Source organism: Artemia sp. Qi Xiang Cuo, chromosome 18, assembly GCF_049724085.1.
Source record: "Artemia sp. Qi Xiang Cuo chromosome 18, ASM4972408v1, whole genome shotgun sequence".
In the NCBI taxonomy this organism is placed as follows: Eukaryota; Metazoa; Arthropoda; class Branchiopoda; order Anostraca; family Artemiidae; genus Artemia; species Artemia sp. Qi Xiang Cuo.
The window spans coordinates 7,474,081-7,499,355 of NC_142811.1; the positions used below are offsets into that span (position 1 = coordinate 7,474,081).

The 25,275-nt window shown below is 36.3% G+C and overlaps 1 protein-coding gene across 1 annotated transcript in view; it reads right to left on the reverse strand.

The window, feature by feature from the left end:
* LOC148941157 (uncharacterized) overlaps positions 1 to 25,275 on the reverse strand; it is a 136,273-nt gene that overhangs the window by 87,814 nt on the left and 23,184 nt on the right. The gene's annotated exons all lie outside the window — the stretch shown is intronic.

A 25,275-nucleotide genomic window follows, 5' to 3' on the forward strand; every position in this document is an offset into this window, starting at 1 on the left:
GAATTTCAACCGTTGATTAGATAGTTGAAGTTTGAACATTAATGTAAAAAATTAAACCATAAAAACGTGTTTCAATTTATGTAAAGCATTCAATACAGCGCAATTAATTGAACACAAATGCTCATATTATTTTGGCCTCTCCCACGTGCTACCTTCTAAACGGAAAAAAAATTCCGGCATAAACATAAAAAACATACTAAACAAAACAAAAGAAAAAATATAATTAAATAGTGAAAGAAAATTCACATATTAAATAAACAAACTCCATTCACTGCCGTATACAATCTAAGCATTTGATTGTATATGGCAGTGAATGGAGTTTGTTTATTTAATATGTGAGTTTTCTTTTCCTATTTATTTATATTTTTTCTTTTGTTTTGTTTAGTATGTTTTTTATGTTTATATAAGAATGTTTTTTTTTTCCGTTGAGAAAGGCTCCCAGATGTGGGGCTGAAATATTTGGAGTATTTGTGTTCAATTAAATGTGTTGTATTCACTGCTTTATAGGAATTAAAACCCATTTTTCTTGTTTAATTTTTTGTAAATGGAAAAGCAGTGTGGTCTAAGAAATTATGAACATTAATGTACGTATGCTATACTAAAATTTTATTACAAAAAAAAGATATAAAATATGAAAAGCACTTTAAAAAGTTTCAAAAACTTCATTTTCCCAATTCTAGTTTAAAGTACAAAAAAAAAAAAGTCTGCGTTGCGCAGGTACCGATCTCCTGATTCAATGCCTTCGGCCAGGAGTGCAAATGCGTGGTTGGTTGCAAACAATCCGCCGCTTCCCGTGTTTTCCTCCCAGATTTCTCCAGGTACCCATTTAGAGCTGGATCGACCCTGGGTGAGCTTACAAGATCATACCATTAACCCCCGTTCCAAATCAAATAACCAGCGGCACCAGGACTCGAACCCCTGACCTCAGGATTTCAAGTCCGGTGCGCTAACCCCTCGGCTAGGAGGGTTAAATTACTAAGGACAGTGCAAATGAAATCTTATTCCTTGAACTGGTCAAGTGGAAATTTCCAAAACCACGAAAATATTTCAAAGTTTTTAAAATCCGAAAAAGACCTCCATATGCATATAAAATATGGCTATATATTAGACGACATAAATTTGAAAAGGGAATAAATTAAAAAAAAAAAAATTAAAATGCATTTAGGCGATGTCCATTGTTATAAACGAACCTTTCTGATTTTCCTTAACGTTATTAACAAGCAGGTGTTGTATGTTAAGTATTTCTCGGACATTGAAGATATGGGAAGAAATACTTGACACCAAAGTTCGACTTTCCAGCTATTTCCGAAAGTGATGAAAAGGATTCAACATAATTTGTAAAAAAAAAACAGAAACTTCTATGCATCACAAGAATCAGATAAGGTCTGTAAAGATGTTTTAAGCTAATCGCTAGAACAAGCTAATTTCAGAACGTGGACTTAGAAATTCTGTTTGACAAAAAAACGTAACAGAACGTGTTTTGAATTATTAGAGTCGAGTTGTTCGTTTTTTTTCTTGTAAGCTTCAATTTCTTTGTTAAATTTTCAACGGAAAATTTAAAAATTTGAAAACATGAAATAAAATCGAAAATTTTTGAAGTTCAGTTCAGAATCGCTAAAATTATTAAATAAACTGCAAAAATATTTATGATCCTGAGCAATAATTTTGTTTACCCCCGCCGGGAAATCCCCCCCTCCGAGGAAAATGCCCCTCCCCCTGAAAATACCCCCCGCGGAAAATACCCACGCGTAAAATACCCCCCTCCCCGCGTAAAATACCTCCCGCGGAAAATACCCCCAGCGGAAAATACCCACGGAAAATATCCCCCCCCCCGCGGAAAATACCCCCCGTAAAATACCCCCCCCCAAAAGAAAAAAATATTCCCCGTGGAGAATAAGGTTGTCCAAATTTGAGAATTTTATTTGAGTTTTATTTTTTTTATTTCTGTAGGGGGATTGACTTTTGGTACTTGTGTGTAATGTGCCACTCACTCAAGTTTACGTTGTGTAAAATTCGAGAACACACCGTTTTTTTTTTTAGTTTCTTCGTTACTTTAGAAATAAATTTGCGCTATTGTTGTGCACATTGGGGGGGGGGGGGTGAGCCGAACGGGTCTCCAAGCAAAGTTTTTTTGGTACAATTACTCTGCAAATTAGATATATAGAAAAAAAATTGTATTTTAAAGCCAAATATACGGCAATGAACACAGTAAAATAACATAAATGAATATAGTGAATGGGGAGGGGGTATTTAACCCCAAAAAATGCCCTCCCCACGAAAAATACCCCTCCCCATAGAAATATCCTCTGGACAATTCAATCCTGACGAAGATTTACCTCGGAAATTTACCCTTAACATCTCCGTGCGTAAAATTCAATCAGCAAAGAGAAAGCAAGACATATAAAGAAATTTCGCATATGAATTCTTGCAAGTTCACCCAGCGTAAAATTTCTTCTTAAAATTTCATTTCCTGGAAACTATTTAAAACTCTCCCAGCCGAAAATTCGCCCTCCCCTCCCCACCCGAAAAATTTATGCATGCTTCCCAATAACAAATAAAACTAAGGGCGATTGAAAATAAAGCCTTCAACCAATAAGGACAAAGTGAAAACTAAAAAGCCTTTTAAATAGAATTTCTTATTAGAAAAGCACCCCCAAGCTAAAAATTCAAAGCTCTTAATAACCATGCAAATAAGAAAAATAGAGAGACTGAGAAAGTGGGGAGGGGAGAGAAAGAAAAAGAGTAGGATTTTTTTAGCTTTGAATTTACAGACAAATAGATTCAGCGTGCTCAGCCAGAGTGGAGTTGGATATCAATAAAAGTACTGGTGGAAACCCATTTGGAAATAATACAGAATCATGAAGAGCTTTAGGTCCAGAATGCTTATATCTGAAATTAATCCTTTAGGGTATTTTCCAAGGAGGGGGTATTTTCCGCGGGGAAGTATTTTCCGCGGGGGGGGGGGGGGTATTTTCCGGGGGGTATTTTCCGGGGGGTATTCGCCGGGTGGGTAAACGCCGGCCACCAAATTTCAAACCATAAGACGACATGACGAGTTCATTGAATCGAAAAAAAGCTTATTTTAAAAATTTCAGGCATTTTTCTAGCTAGAATAAAAAAAAAATAATTGCTCAGACACCCTAAATATTTTGAAATTTACATAATAACTTTGGTTCCATTCCAACTGAACCACCGTGTAACTGAACCCCAAGCAACTGAACCACAGTAACTGAACCACCGTGAAGCTGAACCACCATGTAATTGAACTCCCGTGCAACTGAGCGACGTGTAACTGAACCCTCGTGCAACTGAACCCAATTTAATTGAGCCATCGTGCAGGTCAACCCCCGTGCTACTCAATCCCATTTAATTAAACTCCCGTATAACTAAACCCCTTGCAACTGAACCACCGTGCAACTGAACCCCGTGCAACTGAACACCGTGCAACTGAAGCCTCGTGTCACTGAACTCTCGTGCAACTCCACCACCGTACTTACATTGGGTAAAACACAAGTTATAATCTTTACATGTACCTTGTTGGAATTGTTTGCTTTTTGAAGTCATAATATAACTGACTGCCATAATATATATAATATAAATAATGTAATATAATATAACAATATATATATAATATAAACAATGTAATATAATATAATAATATATATAATATAAATAATATAATATAATATAATAATATATATAATACAAATAATACTGGTATAAAATATGATTAATACAAAAGCTCCGTTTTGCTGTCACAAAAACAAAGAAATTCGGACGTCACAAACTCTTAAAGCCAGATTTCTTTCTCCTTTTGTATGTCTGTTAATGGGGACTCCCTTCGCCCTGTCACTATCTACGGGTCTTGGCGTTTACCACCCATACCCTCTCCCATAGAAAAACCCTCCAATAGAAAATACTCCCTTGCGGAAAATATGGTTTTCCAAACTGGAATATTTTATTTGGGTTCTGTTATTTTTAGTTTAGCTGATAAGAGCCAAGGAAAGTGGAAAAGAGGAATTTATGTGTAAGTCTTGCACTCCCTCCCCCACCTCCGTGCAAAAATGTTCTTCTCATGGAAAATCCTCCAGAAACTCCAGCCCCCCCCCCCTTCAGAAAACTCCCATGCGAAAAATGCCCATATGTTTCTCCATAACAAACACTATCTGTAAGCAATGGATAAATTACAAAACTGAAAAAGTTACTCAAATTTCTGCATTACAGTTCTCTGATTGTTTTATAGCTAGAGAGAGAGGGAGATATAAAAGGGTGCATTTTAATGCCAAAACATCTCAAATCTCATTGAGCCTTTGGATAAATACAGAATTAGCTTTAGGGGACAGATGAGAGGAGGATGGAGGTAGAAATTTGTTATAATTCCCAGACAGTTCTAGTCTTTTTTTAAAGTCATAAGTGATTGGATACCAACCAACCGCAAGGGGTATTTTTCGGGAGGAGATTTTTCACGGGGAGGTATTTTCCAGGGGGAGGGGGTATTTTCTGTGAGGTGGTATTTCCCGGAGGTATTTTCCACAGAAGGTGTTTTTCCAGTTGGGGGGGGGGTATCCTCCAATCACTTTCGACTTTTAAAAAGGGTAATAGAAGTTTCAATTTCCAGTCGAACAATAAAACGTGATTAACAAAAACCCTCACAGTCCTCGGGGCAAGAGCTGAAGGCTATTACAAGCTACCCATTGTTAAAATTTAAGAATTTTATAGAAGGGATGGTCGTAAAAACTTCGGAGAAGGCTCATTCGATTGGAAATTGAAATTTCAAGTTCAATTTTGAAGAATAAAAGGTAATCAGAGGACAATCAGTCTCTCCCTCTTAACAACCACCCCCCCCCAAAAAAAATTCATCCAATCAAAATTAAAAAAAAAAAAAATTTTCAAAATAGTCTGAAGGTCAAATAACCATGCCTCTGGAGCTAACAACCCCACCGGCAGCTCCTGGAGCAAGGGCTGTAAGTTAAGCTAGTTACTCAATGTTAGTACATAAGGTTTTTATGGAGAATATTTTTGTATGACCTGGGGGGGGGCTCAATCGATTGGAAATCAAAAGTTCCAGTGCACTTTTTAAGAGTTAATCGAAAAGCTTCCACCCCACCCTCTTTTTTCCCCAAATACAATCGACCAAGAGCAGTAAGACGACCATGTTATTTAAAACTAAAAAGGGTTTGTATGGATGCTCAGCTAGGTCTCACAACCCTTAGCTTTTGAGACGATAGCTGCGGGCTACGCACGCTTTATATTACTTAGAAACAAAGTGTTTTTTATCAATAAGAAAAGGCATGTTTGATCCTATAAATAATAAACAAAAAAAATCATGGAGCATTAAGGTCAAATTTTAGGGAAATGTCAAGAAGAATGCCAAACAAAATCAAAAGACTTCTTTTCCTTCGTTGGTTGTGAAAAGGAAATAGCAGCAATATCTACAATGGCTGATGGTATTAGCCGTCATATCGTTCGCAAAATGTTTAGGAGCATCTTCAACTAAATCAAGAGGTGCTTTCTGCATCCAGTTTTACAGTACGACGTACCTGCTATGTGTCGAAAACAGCTGCGGGTATAAACCTGAGGGTATGAAGTTTGAACTGTCTTGACTTGTTGAAGGAATGTTGAAAAAAAGGCTGGAGTGCAACCAGTCCCCCTCCCATATCCTTTTTAGCTGCAATCTCCTCAAAGACATCTGATCGAAATTCGTTATCTAGATTGACAAAGGTCAAATATTTTACATACATATGTTTATTACTGAACGTCCAGAAAGGTCTGATTCATCTAAAAAAGGGAAATAAATCAGCTTTAGTTGCTTGTGACACCGGATCTTCGTTTTTTTTTGCAAAAATGAAACAAAGCTTTTTTATAAATGATGTTAACAGACTTTTATATCATGACTTTAAGAAACAAACAATTCCAACGTGATTGAACACGTAAAAATTCAAACTTGTGTTTTATCCATTGATATTGCCTCATATTTTTAGAATACTGAAAAACTGAGTTCAGCGGTTTAGTTGCACGATGCTTCAGTTACATGAGGGTTCAGTTGCAAGTTGGTTCAGTTGCACATTGCTTCAGTTGTATGGTGGTTCACTTGCACAGTGGTTCATTTGCACAGTGGTTCCGTTGCATAGTGGTTCAGTTGCACGGGGGTTCAGTTACACGGGGGTTCAGTTAAATTGAGTTGAGTTTCGGTTTAGTTGCACGAGGGTTTAGTTAAATGGGGTTTAGTTGCCTGGTGGTTCAGTTACACGAGGGCAGTTGCAGGGTGGTTCAGTTACACGCTGGTTCAGCTACACGGTGGTTCAGTTACATGGGTTCAGTTACTTGTGGTTCAGTTACACGGTGGTTCAATTATACGCACACCAATAACCTTAGCGATTCTGAACTGAAAACTGAAATAAAACAGAACTTGCTTCTTCTTTTCTATGGAAATAGTTTGGTTTTTCTTTTGATTACATGATAGTTTGGTTTGATTCGTTATGTCATGTTATGGGTGGAACTTTATACATTGAAAATATATTATGGTCTCAAGAGAACAAAGTAAAAGAAAGAATAACCAATAAAAGTGTCAGAGTGTAGCAATCTAAATATCTACTTTAAGAAAACAGAACTACACAAAAAATAGAGATAGCATCCTGAAAAGAGAAAAACAAAGGTATTTAACAGACCAGGAGTATCAAGAAACAAAAGATGAGAGAGCCAAACAAAAGATCAAGGAGCGTTATCATAATGATGATATTATCGAAACAAATATGAAGAAATAGTTGCTACTAGAAGAATGGGTATATACTGGGGTGACGAAAGCTATAATAAAAACTAAAACATATATGAGGCTATGCCAAATAACATATAAAGATAAAGTTAAAAAGTATATCCAAAAATCCAAAAAGGTAGCAAAAATGCAAGCTGATTTTTGTAAATTGAGAATCATTTTACGAACGTTTTATCAGGAATATAGAAAATATTCAAAATAACAGATCAAAATTCTCTTTGAAAGAGCTGATGCTGTTGAAAAGTCGGCTAAAAATGCTCCGGCAAAACTTCATACAAAAATTCTTTTGGATATTATTATTGGATATTTGGATATTGTAACATTCATTTTAAAGGAAATTGCTACATCTAATGCCTTTTGCAATTAAAAGATTCGTTTTTTAAATAAAATAAACTGTTAAGAATTACAAAAAGGATCGATATAGTTCATTATTCGAGGGATTTTATGTTTTTATTTTCAAAATCACCGTAGTTTTTATTTGGTTATATTATTTTATTTTTAAGGTCAACGGCAAAAATAGTTACCATTCCTAAATCACGTTCTTTACTATAAGTTCCAGTGCACTTGCCAAAGTCCAGTGGAGAAAGAGCTCTCCTTCAGCACTGAAGGATTCGAGTTCAACGCACCCTGTGGCAACGAGTCCGAAATCTGCAACACAATTCTTTGACCTCCATTTTAGTGAAATTACTATTCCATTCATAAAAGTACACAAAATTGGGAAAATCCTACTTTAATTTTGACAGAGATCTTATGCTGCAGCAGTGATACCTCTCTTGAACTTCATCAATCCACGTATAAACGTTAGGTTTCATATTTTTCAATTCTGTCTTCAAGATTGCACGGTATGTCTAAGACCCCTATGTAGGAAACTTACCGTTCCTTGGCTTGGACAACAAGGAAAATTTATTAGCATGAAAACCAAGAAAAGTGGCTGCAAGTTGCAACCACGATATTCTGCATCGACAGCATCTTTTTCTCGATTCTCCTTACACAGCTAGCGGGGCCCTGGAACATCATAGAGAGCTGTTTAATGGCTCATTTGAAAGAAAATTGCCCAATCTAGCGCCTTTTGTAATGAAAAAAATATATTTAAAAAATAAAATATTTTTACAAAAACTGCATTTGTATGTACAAGCTTGATGAATAACGTCATAATCGTAGGTTGTAACCATATGTGACGTACTAAGTAAATACAATATTTGTATACGCTTATCTTTCGACAAGATAATATAAGAAATCCGGGTTGCAGCGGTAGCTAGCAACCTAGTAAGAGATCCGGCTTGCAGCGGTAGCTAGCAACCTAGTAAGAGACGATCACGTCCAATGTTAAGAAATATAAAAACCCATAGTTCCTAACAAAGGAGTCAGATCAAAACAAAAAGTACACCATTAGAACCGCCTTGTCCGAAACCCCTGTATAGTAAACTTTCTGTCCCTTGGCTTGAACAGCAAGGGAAATATATTGGCTTGAAAATTGGCAGCTACTACAACATTCTGCCTAAACGGTACATAAAGGATCGATATAGTTCATTATAGGTGGGGACTATGTAAGTTTCATCGGATATAGCTGAAACCATGTATAGGACAAACCACGGCTTATAGTAAATAAAGGCTAAGATAATACAAGCATCTTTGGAAATATGTGACAAAACATGTTAAATATGTTCAAAAATCAACATATTGAAAATAAACAAAAATTAAAATGAAAAATAGATTTTTCCGCAATAAGAAAACAGCAAGTTTAATCCACAAAATAAAATTAGCTTGCACGAGATGTAAAAACCAATGGAGCAAAAAGGCTAAAAATGAAGAAATGAATCTAAAACAAATCTTTAGCGCATTCAATAATGAAGACGGACTAAAAAATAACACAGATTACCCTCTAAACAGATTGTATTGCCACCTCTCAAACCTCCCTAAAGACAAAATGTCATTTACCCTTTTTTTCAGAAACAAATCATACTTATATGAAGTTTTTTTTTTGTAAAAAAAGGGTAGCAGTTCACGAAAATTTAGAGGAAGGGGGAGCCAAAAAATGTTTTTCCGATTTTTTTCAATGAATATACTAAAAAAGGTGTTTTTCAAAATCTAGGAAGGGACAGGGGCAGAAATATCTATGAGGCGACAATTGGCTTTGGGACCACTTTTCCAAAATTAATTTTCAAAGATTTTCCCAGTAAGTCCTTTTATTTTTCATATACTTATCTGTTTCAGATACTTGATAACTCACAATACTTTCAATTGCGATGATTTAATATCGTATTTCAATTCAAAGGTTCGATCCTATGCATCGATCTCGATACAAATATTCCATAATTCTTTTTATGTCCGTAAGTAAACGGGGAGAGGCTTTGGGATCGTTTATCCCTCTTGAAATTTCTCAGTAATTTCTCACATTATTCTTTGTTTTTGTCTTTTTCTCTAATTCGCCACCCCGAAATTTGGATCCCCCTCCAAATTATTCGTGCAAAATATGTACCCCCTAAGTATTAACATATTTAGCAGATAACCTAATAAGGAAATCAATTAAGCAACTAGAAAGAGACCTCCAAAATCGATACCAGATTGGCATAGAATCGAGCAAGTTCTCATTGTAAAACTACCATTTTGCATACCTCTGCGAAACAGCAAAAAAACAAGCGAAGATCAGAGCAAAAAAGAAGGAAAATTAGAGAAAAAATTGATTAGAGATACACACATGACCTGCTTATTATCAAACCGGTATCTAGTTAAACTTGGCAAAGATTACCGAAAACCGCAGGACAATGAAGCATTAAATAAGATCGATGAATTTTTCTTCTTATCATTGTGAGCACATCTGTTAAAAAGGAGGAAAGGAAAATTTCCTTCAGGTCCTTAGTTTCCATTAAGGTTTCCTGGCGCTTGTATGCTATAGTCCCGACGACCCAAGTTGTTCATCCATTGACGCATTGTAGAACTGTTTTTTTTCGTTAGTTTATTTCAGCTTATCGTGAGACAAGACAAAGAGAAGTCGCACAATAGGTGGGAAATATATAATTTGGGCTATATATTTGCACATTAAGGTGGGGGGGGGATTAAAGTATTTGGAAAGTGTGAAGTTAGAAAACAATTTTTACTGCATAACATGCAGAATATATGTACCTAACACATTGGACATGCAGACCCGCTATACTTTACCCTCATCCCCCCTAATTACAAATATATAGCCCCAATTTGTTTCTAAAGTATTATATTTTTATCATACTTAGGTATATCTGAAACAGGTTCTACTTAGATGAAGAATATTAGGTCGGGGCTTTATCATACAAGTACCGGTTTCCTTAACATTCACTTTCTCTTCGTCCCCTCCTTCCCTGTCGTCCCCTCTAGAATCCCAAAAGCCTGAATTTGTAAAATTTTGAAACACGTGAAAAAAATGTGGCACGTTACTAGCAAAAAAATTAGGCCTTTAGCCCCTCCCTCACAACAATGGAATTATTCTGGCTTTCCTTCTTCTCTCTAACAACTCCAGTGGACAACAAAAAGAAAAGAATCATGAACATCTTGACATTTTGTGGAGGGGTCAACCCTTCCCCCTTCACTATGCGCGTGTCCACTTCTGAAGGGATCTGGGCAGTTCATGATTGTATGTCACCTATCGCAAATAGCCTTACTAATAACATAAAGGCCTTTGAATACGATGTCCGTTTCTAATTTTCTCCCTAAACCAGCAGTGATCACTGTAAACGTTTCCATGAGGGAATCATGGAAAACTTGAGGGAAAACAGGCAGCCTGATATCGCCCATCTAAGTAAAGAGCAATACTGCTTCAATGCATTACTTATTTATTTACTTTTTTTACCAGGTCAGTTCGTGGAGTTGTCGAAGAAACATCAGATAGGGCTCATTCAAATGGAAATAAAAAAAAATCTACTATTGTTTTTAGGATTCAAAAGAGATTGGAGGACAGCAATACCTCCCTCTCTAGCCCATTTTAGTTGCTTACCCCCATCAACTCCCCAAAGACATCAGTCAAAATTTTGAATTAGCCATTTTGTTCAAAATAAGCTAAAGGTTCAGTATTATGCCTGCGGAGACGACATGACCCCCTTCAGCTCCTGGGGAAAGGACTGTAAATTATGCAAGTTGGTCAATATTTACATATAGGTTTTATTATTCGGAAAGGGGCTACGTACTATTCTGGGTCTCCAAAAAGGCTAAGAGTATTGAGGGTCCACCGGAGAGAGACACGTGACTCTTCGTCTCCAATTAGAACGGTCTTGTGCAAGAGTGACTGCTTCCTGTATATCCGTATCGGTCATTGATAGGTACTGGGCATAGTAAAGGGAATGTGGTACTGGGTACTGTGATACTGGGTAGTTATGTCCGTCCATCTGAACCGGGGCCTTCCGCAGGGATGCTGCCAGCAATGCGCAGAGGATGAAAACTGAATAGTGTGCTGGCGGGTGTTTCTGTTGGCATGCGGACCAAATAACCAACCCCCGTAGGGTGTGTGCAGCGAGCTGATGAGAATTGGAGATCTGACCTGTTCGTTCCAGTAATCGGGTGTTCAAGACGAAGTCATACCACATGATCCCTTTAATACGTCTCAGAAATTTTTCAATGCGTGTTGAACAAAATTAAAGCGCATTGTCTGCATCCAAGTTGTCAAAAGGACATATAGGCAAAGTCTCAGGAACTGCTTGGGGTATTAAGGCGAAACTTTTAGGAAACGTTGAGGGGATATAATACTAAATAAAAAGACCCTTTTCGTATCCAAGTTGTCAAACGGGTGCATCCAGAATGTCTCTGAAACGGCTAAGGATATTAAGTTGAAACTTTCAGAGAATGCTGGGGTAGGACGTTTAACAGCACCAAAAGACACTGTACGCATTCATTTTGTCAAACGGGCGTATATGCAATATCTTAGGAACGGCTGAGGATATAGAGTTGAAAACTTTCAGGGAATCTTTGGGGGGATGATGAACTAAAACAAAAGTCACTGTGCCATCCAGCTTCTTAAAAAAGATCTACAAAAAGGGTAAAAAAAAGTTTGGCAACAATTTATCAGGAAGGGTTAAGGGCATTAAGTTGAAACTTTCAGGGAGTGTTTGAGGTAGGGTATTGAACTAAAGCAAAAGACATTTCATGCCCAATCATATTGTCAAAAACGCGTAACTGCAATATCTCAGGTATTGATAAGTGTATTCATATGAAACTTTCAGGGAATGTTGAACTAAATAAATACATACTATGTGGATCCATGTTGTCAACAGGGTTCATCCACAACATCTCACGAACGGCTGAGGATGTCAAGTTTAAACTTTCAAGAAACACCGAGAGGGGTATTGAATTAAATCGGAAGGCACTATTGTCCATCCAATTTGTCAAAAGGGCATAATGATATTTTTATTTTTTAAACAAAAAATCAGATTTGTCTATAAAATTGAGCTCTAATGTATTTATTACAATAAGCATGCAGTTTAAAGAAAATATAACACAATAAGATTCTTAGAATGAAATATGTTCAGTCAACATTCGTGTATATTCAAGATTGTAACATTAGCAGGACAGGATACCTTCTTCCCTATAGAAGCCCCAAATTATGCAGATTTTCTATCCATTTATTTGATTAATATTGTCCCTACCCATCCATTCAAACTTCTGTACTATAACTATTATTAATATATGCTACAAAATGTTCTCCGAAATATAAATAACAGGTCAAAAATCTTGATTCTTAGGCATAAAAACTCGGAAAACAAATATTCCTTTCATCAATTAATAACAATAAACTTCAACTAAAAGCAAACAGAAATTATATATTAAAAAAAAAACTTTTTCTACAAAAAAATTTTTCAGAGAAGCAGAGCTACATAAAACTAAAGAAGAGTGGAACTAAATTAAAAAAACAATGCAAGCTTAAAAGAAACAGAAATCCCTATCAATAAACGAATTTCCCAAAATGGAAAGAAATTACAATACAAAACTGAGTCAAACTTGAAGCGAACAGAAAATAACACAAATAAGAGTAAGGCTTTAGCACTCCCACCCTCCTTTAAACGCTATAAAGACCATGGCGTCATGTTTTCCTGAAGTCATGACGTTTTCCAATATTGTTTTGACATTTATGTTTTCCTGAAAACAAAATGTATTTCAAACACTTCCTTTCTTATCATTATAACACTGAAAAATAAAATTTATGAGAGTTTCGGGAATTAATAAGAAAAAGGTAAAGATCAGATTCACCTATCGGTGATGCTGATCTTCTTTCATGGCCCTTTACCCGGGAAGTGCAATGGGGGCTGGGGCCAGCCATCCTGTGCTTTCGCACACCCTTCCTGTTTGCCTTCCCCAGATTTCTCCAGGTACCCATTTAAAGATGGGTCTACTCTGGCCGAGCTTACAGAGTCACATCATTGACCCCCGTTGAAACCAAACAATCAGCGACACCAGAACGCAAACGCCTGTTCTCATAGACAAAGGGCCTCCCTCAAGTCTATTCATTAATACACATTATATATTAGGCAATCAATCTAGTTTATTAGTGTGATTAATTTAAAAAAAAAATTTTACAAAATAAGTTTTTCAAAGAAAAGTAAAGAACTCCATTAAACAAAAATGAGCAAAAATAAAATAATCTACCAAGCTCGAAACTACCACAAATCAGCATCGATAAATAAATGAAACCCAAAAGGAACAGAAATTAAAATAAATAACCGAGTCAAACTCAAAACGAGCAGAAATTAAAACAAGTTGGGCTCAATATCCCTATCCCTTCCCGAGGCCAGACATAATTTACACTTTACTGCAAAAAATACAAATGAATGTGCATTGCCAGTTTAATATACATATACTCATATTTAGTAAACAAAATGTTAAAATTATTTGATTTATTAAAGTTATAAAAGTAAAAAAAATTATATTTCAGTAAAATTTTTCAGTAAAGTGCAAATTTTGTCCTGGCCTTGGGAAGGCATAGGGGTTTTGCGCCCAACTTGTGTTAATTTCTACTCGTTTTGAGTTTGACTCGGTTATTTATTTTCATTTCTGTTTGTTTTGGGTTTCATTTATTTATCGATGCTGATTTGTGGTAGTTTCGAGCTTGGTAGATTATTTGATTTTTGCTCATTTTTTATTTAATGCAGTTCTTTACTTTTCTTTGAGAAACTTATTTTGTAGAAAGTTTTTTTAAATTAATTTCTGTTCGTTTTATATAGACATAGTCTTTTCAGGGAAAAAGAAAATAACACTTTAAATCTTTTCGTTTTTTAAGACTTTATAGTTTGGCGTTCTATTTGTATGCTGGAGAAAAATTTTCAGTAATTTTTAACAACATGCACCCTTTTAAAAATCTGGACACAAATAATACTGTTTAATTTAGTTTCATACCTCCTCTAGTTTACCTGACATAGAAAACTTGATACCATTCGCAAAAAAAATCTATTTACTTTCTTTGATTGATTTGATACATCTTCGCTGTTTTTAATTGGTTCCATATTGAAAGCATATATAGCCCCAAAATTTTGAACATAACACCCCCAGTGGTTTCTGGGATACTGCTGAGAAGCCTTGTTTGAAATTATCAATAATACAGTGCATTTTGATTTAATCTTGAGGCAACATTTAGTTTTTAAATATAATGGGTAAATGGGAGGGTGGGAGGGTGGGAGTGGAAGGGAGATTAGTAGCCCTCCAATCACTTTCGACTATTAAAAAGGGCTTCAGTCCTTTCTATTTTCAATCGAATGAGCCCCTTTCGAAGTTCCCACGACAACTCCTTCGATACGAAGTGCCCTGGTCTAAACAACAACAACAACAAAAAATATTAGATTATACCCACATCGATCTTCACTATAAAAATGTCAAGCCTTCCAATCACTTTTGACTATTAAAAAGGGCACAAGCCATTGAATGATCCCTTTTCGAAGTTTCTTCGACAACTTCTTCGATACGAAGTCCCTGGTAGCCCTTTGAATTTCCACTCAAATAAGCCCCTTTTGAAGTTTCTATGACAACGCCTTCTATAAAAACCTTATATACCCCAGGATATAACTTAAAACCCTTGCCCTGGGGGTTGTTTCGGAGTGCCCTCCTCAAAAACGTATTTTATATCAGGAAATCAACTACGCTGAACAAAATGGCTATCTCAAAATTTTAATTGGATGTATTTGGGAGAATGATGGGCGTGGGGGAGGGGCAAGTTCCCCTCCAATCACTTTCGACTATTAAGAATGGAACTAGCCCTTTGAATTTCCAATCGAATGAGCCTGTTTTGAAGTTTCTACGACAACGCCTTCTATAAAACCTTTATATGCCCCCAGGGCATAACTTAAAACCCTTGCCCAAAGGGTTGTGGGGGAGTGTCCTCCTCAAAAACATGTTTCTATCTGGAAATCAACTACGCTGAACAAAATGGCTATGTCAAAATTTTGATTGGATGTATTTGGGGGAATGATGCTCGTAGGGGGGGGACTAGTTGCCCTCCAATCACTTTCGACTATTATAAAGGGTACTAGCCCTTTGAATTTCCAATCGAATGAGCCTGTTTTGAATTTTCTACGACAACGCCTTCTATAAAAAACCTTATATGCCCCCAGGGTATTACTTAAGACGCGTGCCCTGAGGGTTGTGGGTGAGTGTCCTCCTCAAAAACATATTTTCTATCTGGAAATCAACTACGCTGAACAAAATGTCTATATCAAAATTTTGATTGGATGTGTTTGGGGGTATGATGGGCGGGGGGGGGGGGGCTAGTTGCCGTCCAATCGCTTTCGACTATTCAAAGGGGCACTAGCCCGTTGAATTTCCAATCAAATGATCATTTTTTGAAGTTTCTACGACAACGCCTCCTATAAAAACCTTATATGCCCCCAGGGCATAACCCTTGCCATGAGGGTTGTGGGGGAGTATCCTCCTCAAAACATATTTTCTATCTGGAAATCAACTACGCTGAACAAAATGGCTATCTCAAAATTTTGATTGGATATATTTGGGGGAATGGTGGGCGTGAGAGGGGGGATAGTTGCCCTCCAATCACTTTCGACTATTAAAAAGGGTACTAGCCCTTTGAATTTCCAATCGAATGAGCCTGTTTTGAAGTTTCTACGACAACACCTTGTATGAAAACTTTAAATGCCCCCAGGGCATAACTTAAAACCCTTGCCCTGAGGGTTGTGGGGGAATGTCCTCCTCAAAAACGTATTTTCTATCTGGAAATCAACTACGTTGAACAAAATGGCTATCTTACAATTTTGATTGGATGTGTTTGGGGGAATGATGGGTGTAGGGGGGGGGGGCTAGTTGCCCTCCAATCACTTTTGACTATTAAAAAGGACACTAGCCACTCCAATTTCCAGTCGAGTGAGCCCTTTTCGAAGTTTCTACGACGACTCCTTCGATACGAAGTGCCAGGGTATGGAGAAAAAAAAACAACACATTGTGCCCACATCGTTCTTTATTTAGGCAGCGCTAGCGCTCTGCCTATGAAAAGGTGGGCGTGAGAGGGGGGTTAGTTACCGTCCAATCCTTTTCAACTATTAAAAAGGGCACTAGCCCTTTGAATTTCCAATCAAATGAGCCTTTTTTGAAGTTTTTATGATAACGCCTTCAATGAAAACCTTATATGCCCCCAGGCCATAACTTAAAACCCTTGCCCCGAGGGTTGTGGGGGAGCGTCCTCCTCAAAAACATATTTTCTATCTGGAAAACAACTACGCTGAACAAAATGGCTATCTAAAAATTGTGATTGGATGTGTTTGGGGGAATAATGGGAGTGGGGGGGGGGTGGCTAGTTACCATCCTATCACTTTGAACTATTAAAGAGGGCACTAGCCTATGGCTTTCCCGTTGAATAAACCTTTCTTGAGGTATCTAGAATAGCATGTTCTATAAAAACCTTATATGACGCACCGGCATAACATAAAAACCTTGCCCTAAGGGGTTTAGGCGATTGTTCTCACCAGAAACATGTATTTTATCCGGAAATCAACTATGCACAAAATGAACAAAATGTCTATCTGAAAGTTTTGATTTGATGTGTTTGGGGGAATGATGGGCGCGGGGGGGGGGGGGCTAGTTGCCCTCCAATCACTTTCGACTATTAAAACGGGCACTACCCGTTTGAATTTCCAATCGAATGAGCCTCTTTTGTAGTTTCCACGACAACACCTTCTATAAAAACCTTATATGCCCTCAGGGAATAACTTAAAACCCTTGCCCTGAGGGTTGTGGGGGAATGTCCTCCTCAAAAAGATATTTTCTATCGGGAAATCAGCTACGCTGAACAAAATGGCTAACTAAAAATTTTGAGTGGATGTGTTTGGGGGAATGATGGGCGTAGGGGGGGGGCTAGTTGCCCTCCAATAGCTTTCGACTATTAAAAAGGGCACTAGCTCTTTGAATTTCAAATCGAATGAACCTTTTTTGTAGTTTCTATGAGAACACCTTCTATAAAAACCTTATATGCCCCCAGGGCATAACTTAAAACCCTTGTCCCAAGGGTTGTGTACTTCTCAAAAACATATTTTCTATCTGGAAATCAACTACGCTAAACAAAAGCGCTATCTCAAATTTTTGATGGGATATGTTTGGGGGAATGATGGCCGTGGAGGGGGGGCTAGTTGCCCTCTAATCAATTTCAACTATTAAAGTGGACAATAGCCGTTTGAATTTCCAATCGAATGAGCCTTTTTTGAAGTTTCTACGACAACGCCTTCTATAAAAACCTTATATGCCCCCAGGGCATAATTTAAAACCCTTGCCCCGAGGGTTGTGGGGGAGTGTCCTCCTCAAAAAATATTTTCTATATGGAAATCAACTACGCAGAACAAAATGACTATCTCAAAATTTTGAGTGGAGGTGTTTGGGGGAATGAGGGGCGTGGGGGGGGGGCTAGTTACCCTCCAATCACTTTCGACTATTAAAAAGGGTACTAGCCACTCCAATTTCCAATCGAATGAGCCCTTTTCGAAGTTTTTACGACAATTCCTTCGATACGAAGTGCCCGGGTGGAGAAAAAAAAAAAACACATTGTGCCCACATCGTTCTTTACTTAGGCAGCGCTAGCGCGCTGTCTATGATATGCAGTAAATCTTCATATTCTTCTTTATAAAGACATTCCTTTCAAATGTATAGAAAACCAACTGTTAAATCATTTATTAATTCTTTGATCCAAAATATTGCTTCAACAAAGTAAACCGATTGTTTTAAAAATCAACTTTTTGAAAAATGTTCATTCTAAAAGCTTACTTAGGCATCAAATTACTATACGATTGAGTAAAATATTGTAAAAAAAGGTATTGACGAAAACAAGTGTCCTCTTGAAATTGTAAAATTAAAATGAAAGTCACAAATATAATTATTCTAAGAACATTTTTCTTTCCTGTAATCTTAGTTTAATAATTCCTTTATTTTCTTGAATTTTTATTTATTTTGTTAATTTAATTCAATTTTCAAAGAAAATTGTGATTTTTTTTGGTTTATTGCGTTTTGACAAATAGAAACCACTATTTGGAATACATATCGTTTTAAGGAAAGCGCAAATGACGCTCTGGCCTTTAGAGGGTTTAGGGGGGGGGGTGATTAGCCTTCTTTTATTTGGGGTAATTTCTGTTCGTTTAAAGTTCGACTTTATTGTTCTTCTGAATGTCTACCCGTAATGAATTTCATCTATTCATACATAGCAGTATCTGCTATCTTCATATTTGATTTGATTGTTAATTTTAGTTTCTTTTCGTTATGGCTTAAATTTCTTGATTTGTGTTCATTTTAATATCATGACCAGTCAATAAGATTATCAATAAATCAATTCATTCCATCAATAAATTCACAACAACAAACACTTCAATATAGTCTCTCCTGTAAGGCTATTAAATAAAAAAAAACAAGGTTTTTTAACTGAAAGTAAGGAACGACGTTAAAACTTAAAACGAACAGAAATTATTCCGTATATGAAAGGAGTTGTCCCCTCCTCAACTTCTTGCTCTTTACGCTAAAGTTTTTCATTGTTTAAAAAAAATAGAGTTGTGAGAAAGTCAAATTTTAGCGTAAAGAGCAAGGCATTGAGGAGGGGACAGCCCCTTTCATATACGGAATAATTTCTGTTCGTTTTAATTTTTAATGTCATTCCTTACTTTCAGTTAAAAAATCTTGTTTTTTTTATTTAATTTTTGATAGTTTTTGAATAAATACAGGTTTTGATCTTGGTTCACAGTACATGAATGATTAAAACAAAACTTTCATATTAATTTACTTTTATTTGGTTAAATGTCTTTCTCGAAACTTGTTTCATTTTATTTACGAACGTTTTTATTAGTAATAAATATACGTAACTTACGAATTAATTTACGTAACGAAATTCTATATTCATATTTTTTTTTTCATATTTATTGAAAAAATTATTTTTCAATAAATATATATTTATACATATTTATTTTTTTTCATATTTTTTTTCATATTTTTTTTTCTATATTCATATTTTTAATACGTATATTAGCGGGTTCGCCCCCTAGTCAATACCTTGCTCTTTAAGCGAAAGTTCGAATTTTGTTCCAATTCTTTAAAACTGACCGCTTAATCACAAAGGCCGTTAATTAGAATAAATAGCTCATATGAAAGTACTAAAAAATCTCTGGCTTAAAGAGTGAGGTATTGACTAGGGGTGAACCCAATCATATATGTAATATTTTCTGTTCGTTTAAAGTTTTGATGTTGCTGCTGTTGCAGTTGAAAAACTTGTTTTTTTATATTTAATTTCTGATCTTTTTTTAAATAATGCTGGGAAGTTCGGCGTCCCCTTCACAGCAATGTCCCTTCCCCCATGAAAACTTCCTTCATGGAAAGATCCTCCCACATAACCCCCGCCCCCCCCCCCACTACCAGGAAAAATCTCCTCTGAAAACGTCTGTACTGTATACTTCCCAATAACCAATACTATATGTTAACATTGGGTAAAGTTCATAACTTTCAGCCCTCCTACCGGGAACTTCGGGGGATTAAGTCATCCTAAAAGACATACTTATAATATTTTCGAACATGCTGAACAAAATGGTTATCTCAAAGTTTTGATCCGGTGATTTTGGTAAAAAATGAGCGTGGGAGTGGTCCTAGTGGCCTTCCATTTTTTTGGTCACTTAAAAAGGGCACTAGCACTTTTAAATTTCCGTTTGAATGAGTCCTCCCACAATACTATAGGACTAATGGGTCGATACGAACACCCCTGGGGAAAAAAAACAAATTAACACGCATCCGTGATCTTTCTTCTGGCAAAAAATGTAAAATTCCACTTTTTTGTAGATAGGAGCTTGAAACCTCTACAGTAGGGTTTTCTGATACGCAGAATATGATGGTGTGATTTTAATTGAGGTTCTATAACTTTTAGGGGGTCTTTCCCCCTTTTTTCGAAAATCAGCCAAATTTTCTCAGGCGCGTAACTTTTGATGGGTAAGATTAAACTTGATGAAAATTATATATTTGAAATCAGCGTTAAAATTCGATTCTTTTGATGTATCTATTTGTATCAAAATACTGTTTTCTTGAGTTTCGGTTACCATTGAACCGAGTCCCAATAACCAATACTACATGTTAACATTGGGTAAAGTTCATAATTTTCAGCCCTCCCCCTGGGGGCTTTGAGGGATTAAGTCATCCTAAAAGACATAGTTATAATATTTTCGACCATGTTGAACAAATGGCTATCTCAAAATTTTGATCGGATGACTTTGAGAAAAATGAGCGTGGGAGGGGGCCTAGTTGCCCTCCATTTTTTTTTGGTCTCTTTAAAAGGGCACTAGAACTTTTAATTTCCGTTCCAATGAGCCCTCCCACTATATTATAGGACCACTGGGTCGATACGATCACCCCTGGGAAAAAGAAAAAAAAACAACAAAAAAACAAAAAAACAAAAAAACCTGATGTGAACATGTGAAAACCTACCGTGATCTTTCTTCTGGCAAAAAATGGAAAATTCCACATTTTTGTAGATAGGAGCTTGAAACCTCAACAGTTGGGTTCTCTGATACGCTGAATATGATGGTGTGATTTTCATTAAGGTTCTATAACTTTTAGGGGGTCTTTCCCCTTTTTTCGAAAATCAGCCAAATTTTCTCAGGCGCTTATATCTCAGCCAAACTTATATATTTGAAATCAGAATTAAAATCTGATTCTTTTGATGTATCTATTGCTATCAAAATTCCGTTTTTTGGAGTTTCGGTTACCATTGAGCCGGGTCGCTCCTTACTTACAGTTCGTTACCACGAACTGTTTGATATGGCCAGGAGAAAAAACAGGAGATAAACAAGAATTAAACAAATACATAAAAAATTCAAAATAATACATTCCCAACTTTATGAGACTCGATAGAGGAGAAGAAAATAATTAAAAAAACAAAACAAAAACAATCATCCACCTAAAAAATCCCCAAAACCAGAAATTAGGCACAAATCATGCACATATCTCAGGTATCCCAGAGAGACTGATAAGATTGTACAGGGAGGGGGGAAGGGGAGGTTCGGTGGCAGAAAACAACATATCTTATTTGCCACTTTTTCAGGATAGAAGGTTCACCGCCTATGTAGAATATTCTACACGCGTCTTCATGATAAAACTGGATTTGCCACTGATAAAACTGGATCTCTTTCATTTCTATGATGATATCATCAGTTGGATAAGCTTAAGAAGCTCAAAATTAATCATACACATAAAACTTGAAAAAAGCACGCACACATAATTTTAAATATTGATAACGGAATAATTAGCTCAAGGTATCTGAGCACGGATGGTAGATTCGGCTGATTTTAATCATTTGTGGCAGTAAAATTCTAACTCGGTGGCCAAATATTTCGAAATTTTTGTCTGGTTAAAACATTGTTGCATGTATATGGTCAATATATGTATGGCCAATCTATGTGAATGATTAGCTCAATGCATGTGAACACTAATAAAAGACTGACTAGTTGCAGCAAGTTGTGGCAGTGAAATTCAGATATGGTGGTCAATTTTTTTTATATTTTGTTGGTTGAAAAGGCATTTCATATACTGTGGCTAACATACATGTGGTTAGTAAAAGGGCATAATTAGCTCAAAATTTGTAGGCATTGATACTAGGTCAGATTGATTTTTTATTTTATGGCATTCTAGTTTGGTGGCCAAATATTTTCAAAACTCGCCTTCTATAAATTAAATAAAAAACAGGTTTTTTCAACTGAAAGTAAAGAGCAACGTTAATACTTAAAACTAACAGAAATTATTACGTATATGAGGGGGTTCGCCCCCTAATATATACCTCGCTCTTTATGCTAAAGTTCGAATTTTGTTCCAATTCTTTAAGAATTACCCGTGAATTACAAAGGGCGTTTAATCAGAATAAATAGCTCTTTTGAAAGTACTAAAAAAATTTAGCGTAAAAAGCGAAGTATTGACGAGGGGGTGAACCCCCTCATATACGTAATAATTTCTATTCGTTTTAAGTTTTAACGTTGCTCCTTACTTTCAGTTGAAAAAAAAACTTGTTTTATTTAATTTCTGATCGTTTTTTAAATTATGCTGGGAAATCCGGCGCCCTCTTCATAGAAAATTCTCTTCCCCTCCGAAAAATTCCTCCATGGAAAGATCCATCCACGTAACCCCCTCCCCCTCATAAAATATCCCCCCTGAAAACGTCTGTATACTTCTTATTAACCAATGTTATATGTAAACAATGGGCAAAGTGCATAACTTGCAGCCCTTCCCCCGGGGACTCTGGGGGATTAAGTCATCCTCAAAGAAATTTTGGCTATCTCAAAATTTTGATCGGGTGACTTTGGGAAAAATGAGCAAGGAGGAGGCCTAGTTGACCTCCAATTTTGTTGGTCACTTAAAAGGGCACTAGAACTATTGATCTTCGTTAGAATGAGCCATCTCGTGATATTCTAGGACCACTGAATAGATACGATCACTCCGTGATCTTTTTTCTTGCAAAAAATACAAAATTCCACATTTTTGTAGATAGGAGCTTGCAACCTCTACAGTAGAGTTCTCTGATACGCTGAATCTGATGGTGTGATTTTCACTAGGATTCTAAGACTTTTAGGAGGTGTTTACCCCTTTTTTCGAAAATAAGGCAAACTTTAACTCGTAACTTTTGGTAAGTTACGAGTTATTGGTAAGACTAAACTTGATGAAACTTGTATATTTGAAATCAGCATAAAAATCAGATTCTTTTGATGTATCTAATGGTATCAAGAGTTTCGGTTACTATTGAGCCGGGTCGCTCCTTACTTACAGTTCGTTACCATCACGAACTGTTTGATATACCTTTATATATTGTGTCCATACTAAAAAATTCGACACTTAAAAACAATACAGGCAGTCTAAAACCAACCAGTGATATGGTAAAAAACTGTTTTTGTTCGCCAAAATTATTAAAACTTTTTTTCGTATCGCGAAAATTATCCCTGTGAAAAAAAAAACGCAATACATATAAATTGAAGAAACATTTCACCTTCATAAGAAAAAAGATTTTTGTGAATGTTTTTTTATTTATTTACAAGTGAAGTTTTGAACATATAATTGATTTTAAGGATTGATCCCTGATGATTGTTGAAAGGGATATCAGCATTTGTTTCTTGTTAATGGATTTGTCTTATTTATCTAATAAATTTGTCCATTATTTGTGCCTTTATAAATTAATAAAGATTGTCCCTTTTTAAAGATTGACCCATTATTTGTGCCTTTATAAATTAAAAAAAAGTATAAGCATAGATGAATACTGAAACATCTTCTGAAGGGAGAGGAGTATTAGAAGATTTTCAAGTATTAAACAGTGGTGTAATTTCGCCAAAACTTGGGGGGGCGAAATCGGAGCCAATTTGCCAAAATTCAGTAAAAATGACAGTTAAAACTGAAAAATTATTCGTATATTACCATAAAGGCTAAGATATACTAAAGAAAACTGACCTGTTTCTCTCGATTCTTGAATTATGCACGGTTATCTTTCAGCTGGGGTGGGGGAAGCAAATTGAGGTATGGGGGGAACCCGGGTCTAGAGACGGCAGTTGCGCCCCCTATCCCACAGCAAATTACGCCCCTGGTGTTAAAGTGGCGTAAATAAACTGCATTTTTATGCCAAAGGTTAAAGGGTAATCTTATGCAGTTTGGCAGGAAGCCAACAATGGTCCAATATACATTTTGTTTCCATGGTTTTTTCCTGCTCTTCTCTCTTTCCTTTGGTTTCCTCATAATTATTATTTAGTTTCCTATTTCGATGGGGAGCCATGGCCCTCCTGCTCCTCATTCGATTGGATGGTTCAAACTAGATTAGATTTTTACGTTCCACTTTCTTTGTGGGATCTGGTAAAAAAAAAAAAAAAAAAAAAAAATCCAAGAGAGTAGGCCATCGAATGTGTTTGGAGAGGCTTTTTATTAAATCAAAGACGCCTCGTGACTATTTGTTGCGAACGCCAAATATTCCAAAGTGGAAACCTTAACGCAAATATATAGGAATTCAAAAATATACGAATTTCCCATGGTAGTTTTCAAAAACTTGACTTGCTCACCCCAGTAAAATTTTTTTTTTTGGTATTTTCGAGAAAACACCCCCCCCCCTCCTACTAAACTTGGAAATATATTTTTTTGTGTAGCTACATTCAAAAATAAAATCTTCTCTCCCCCTACATTTTTCTTGAATTGGTGCCAAGACAAACTTTTAGCAAATTAAAGAAAGCTAAAAAAAATAATACCAATATTAAGAAAAAACTACAGGAAAAAAGTTAAAAAAAAAGACCAAGGGCAGTTGGATACTTCCTTTAATATTTTTGCAAATATTTGTATTAAAAATTAATGCACTTCTTAAACAAACTTGTGTATTTAAGTAACACCTCAACAGTGAAGCGTTACACCTCAACACTGCACCCAGTGAACCATTAAACCCCTTGACCCTAGCTAGGCTACTGAATAATGGAACTGGACAGCACTTAAAGCGCTTATCTTTTAGAAATGATGCTCAGCTTGAAATATCAAATATTCCCGACGTTTCCACATAAGTTCAATCACCTCTTCCGTATTCTTTTGTACTTGCCAATAGTTGAGCCAAGATAAGCTGGTCAGGCTGGTAATTCTTAACTTTTCCGACTTACAGACAAAACTTACCTTAAAACAACTTACCCGTGTCAAGGAACCCATGTACAATATATCAAACAACTTTGACATATGTTTCGCCGTAGTTCATGAGGTTTCGTCAAAAATTGTCATAGCTAATACTTTCTGGCAGATCCTCTTGTGACCATCTGCGAGATTCTTTGGTTACAAGAACTCCTAGTTGGAAAGTACTGGGGTAGGCTCTGTACTCTTGCGCACAGAAGGTTTGCGAAGCGCGAAGAGAAATGCAATTCACGGTTCCATCGAACCATCGAAGACAAGACGAACAATAAGTCAAATCACAAATTTTTGTGCAACTCCATGGCAAGGAAGTATCAGCAGTTGTTTGACTTATTATGACCAAGAACGTGAAGGGTCATCGCCGAATGCAAGACATATAACAAGACATGGTACACAACTTTATCAAA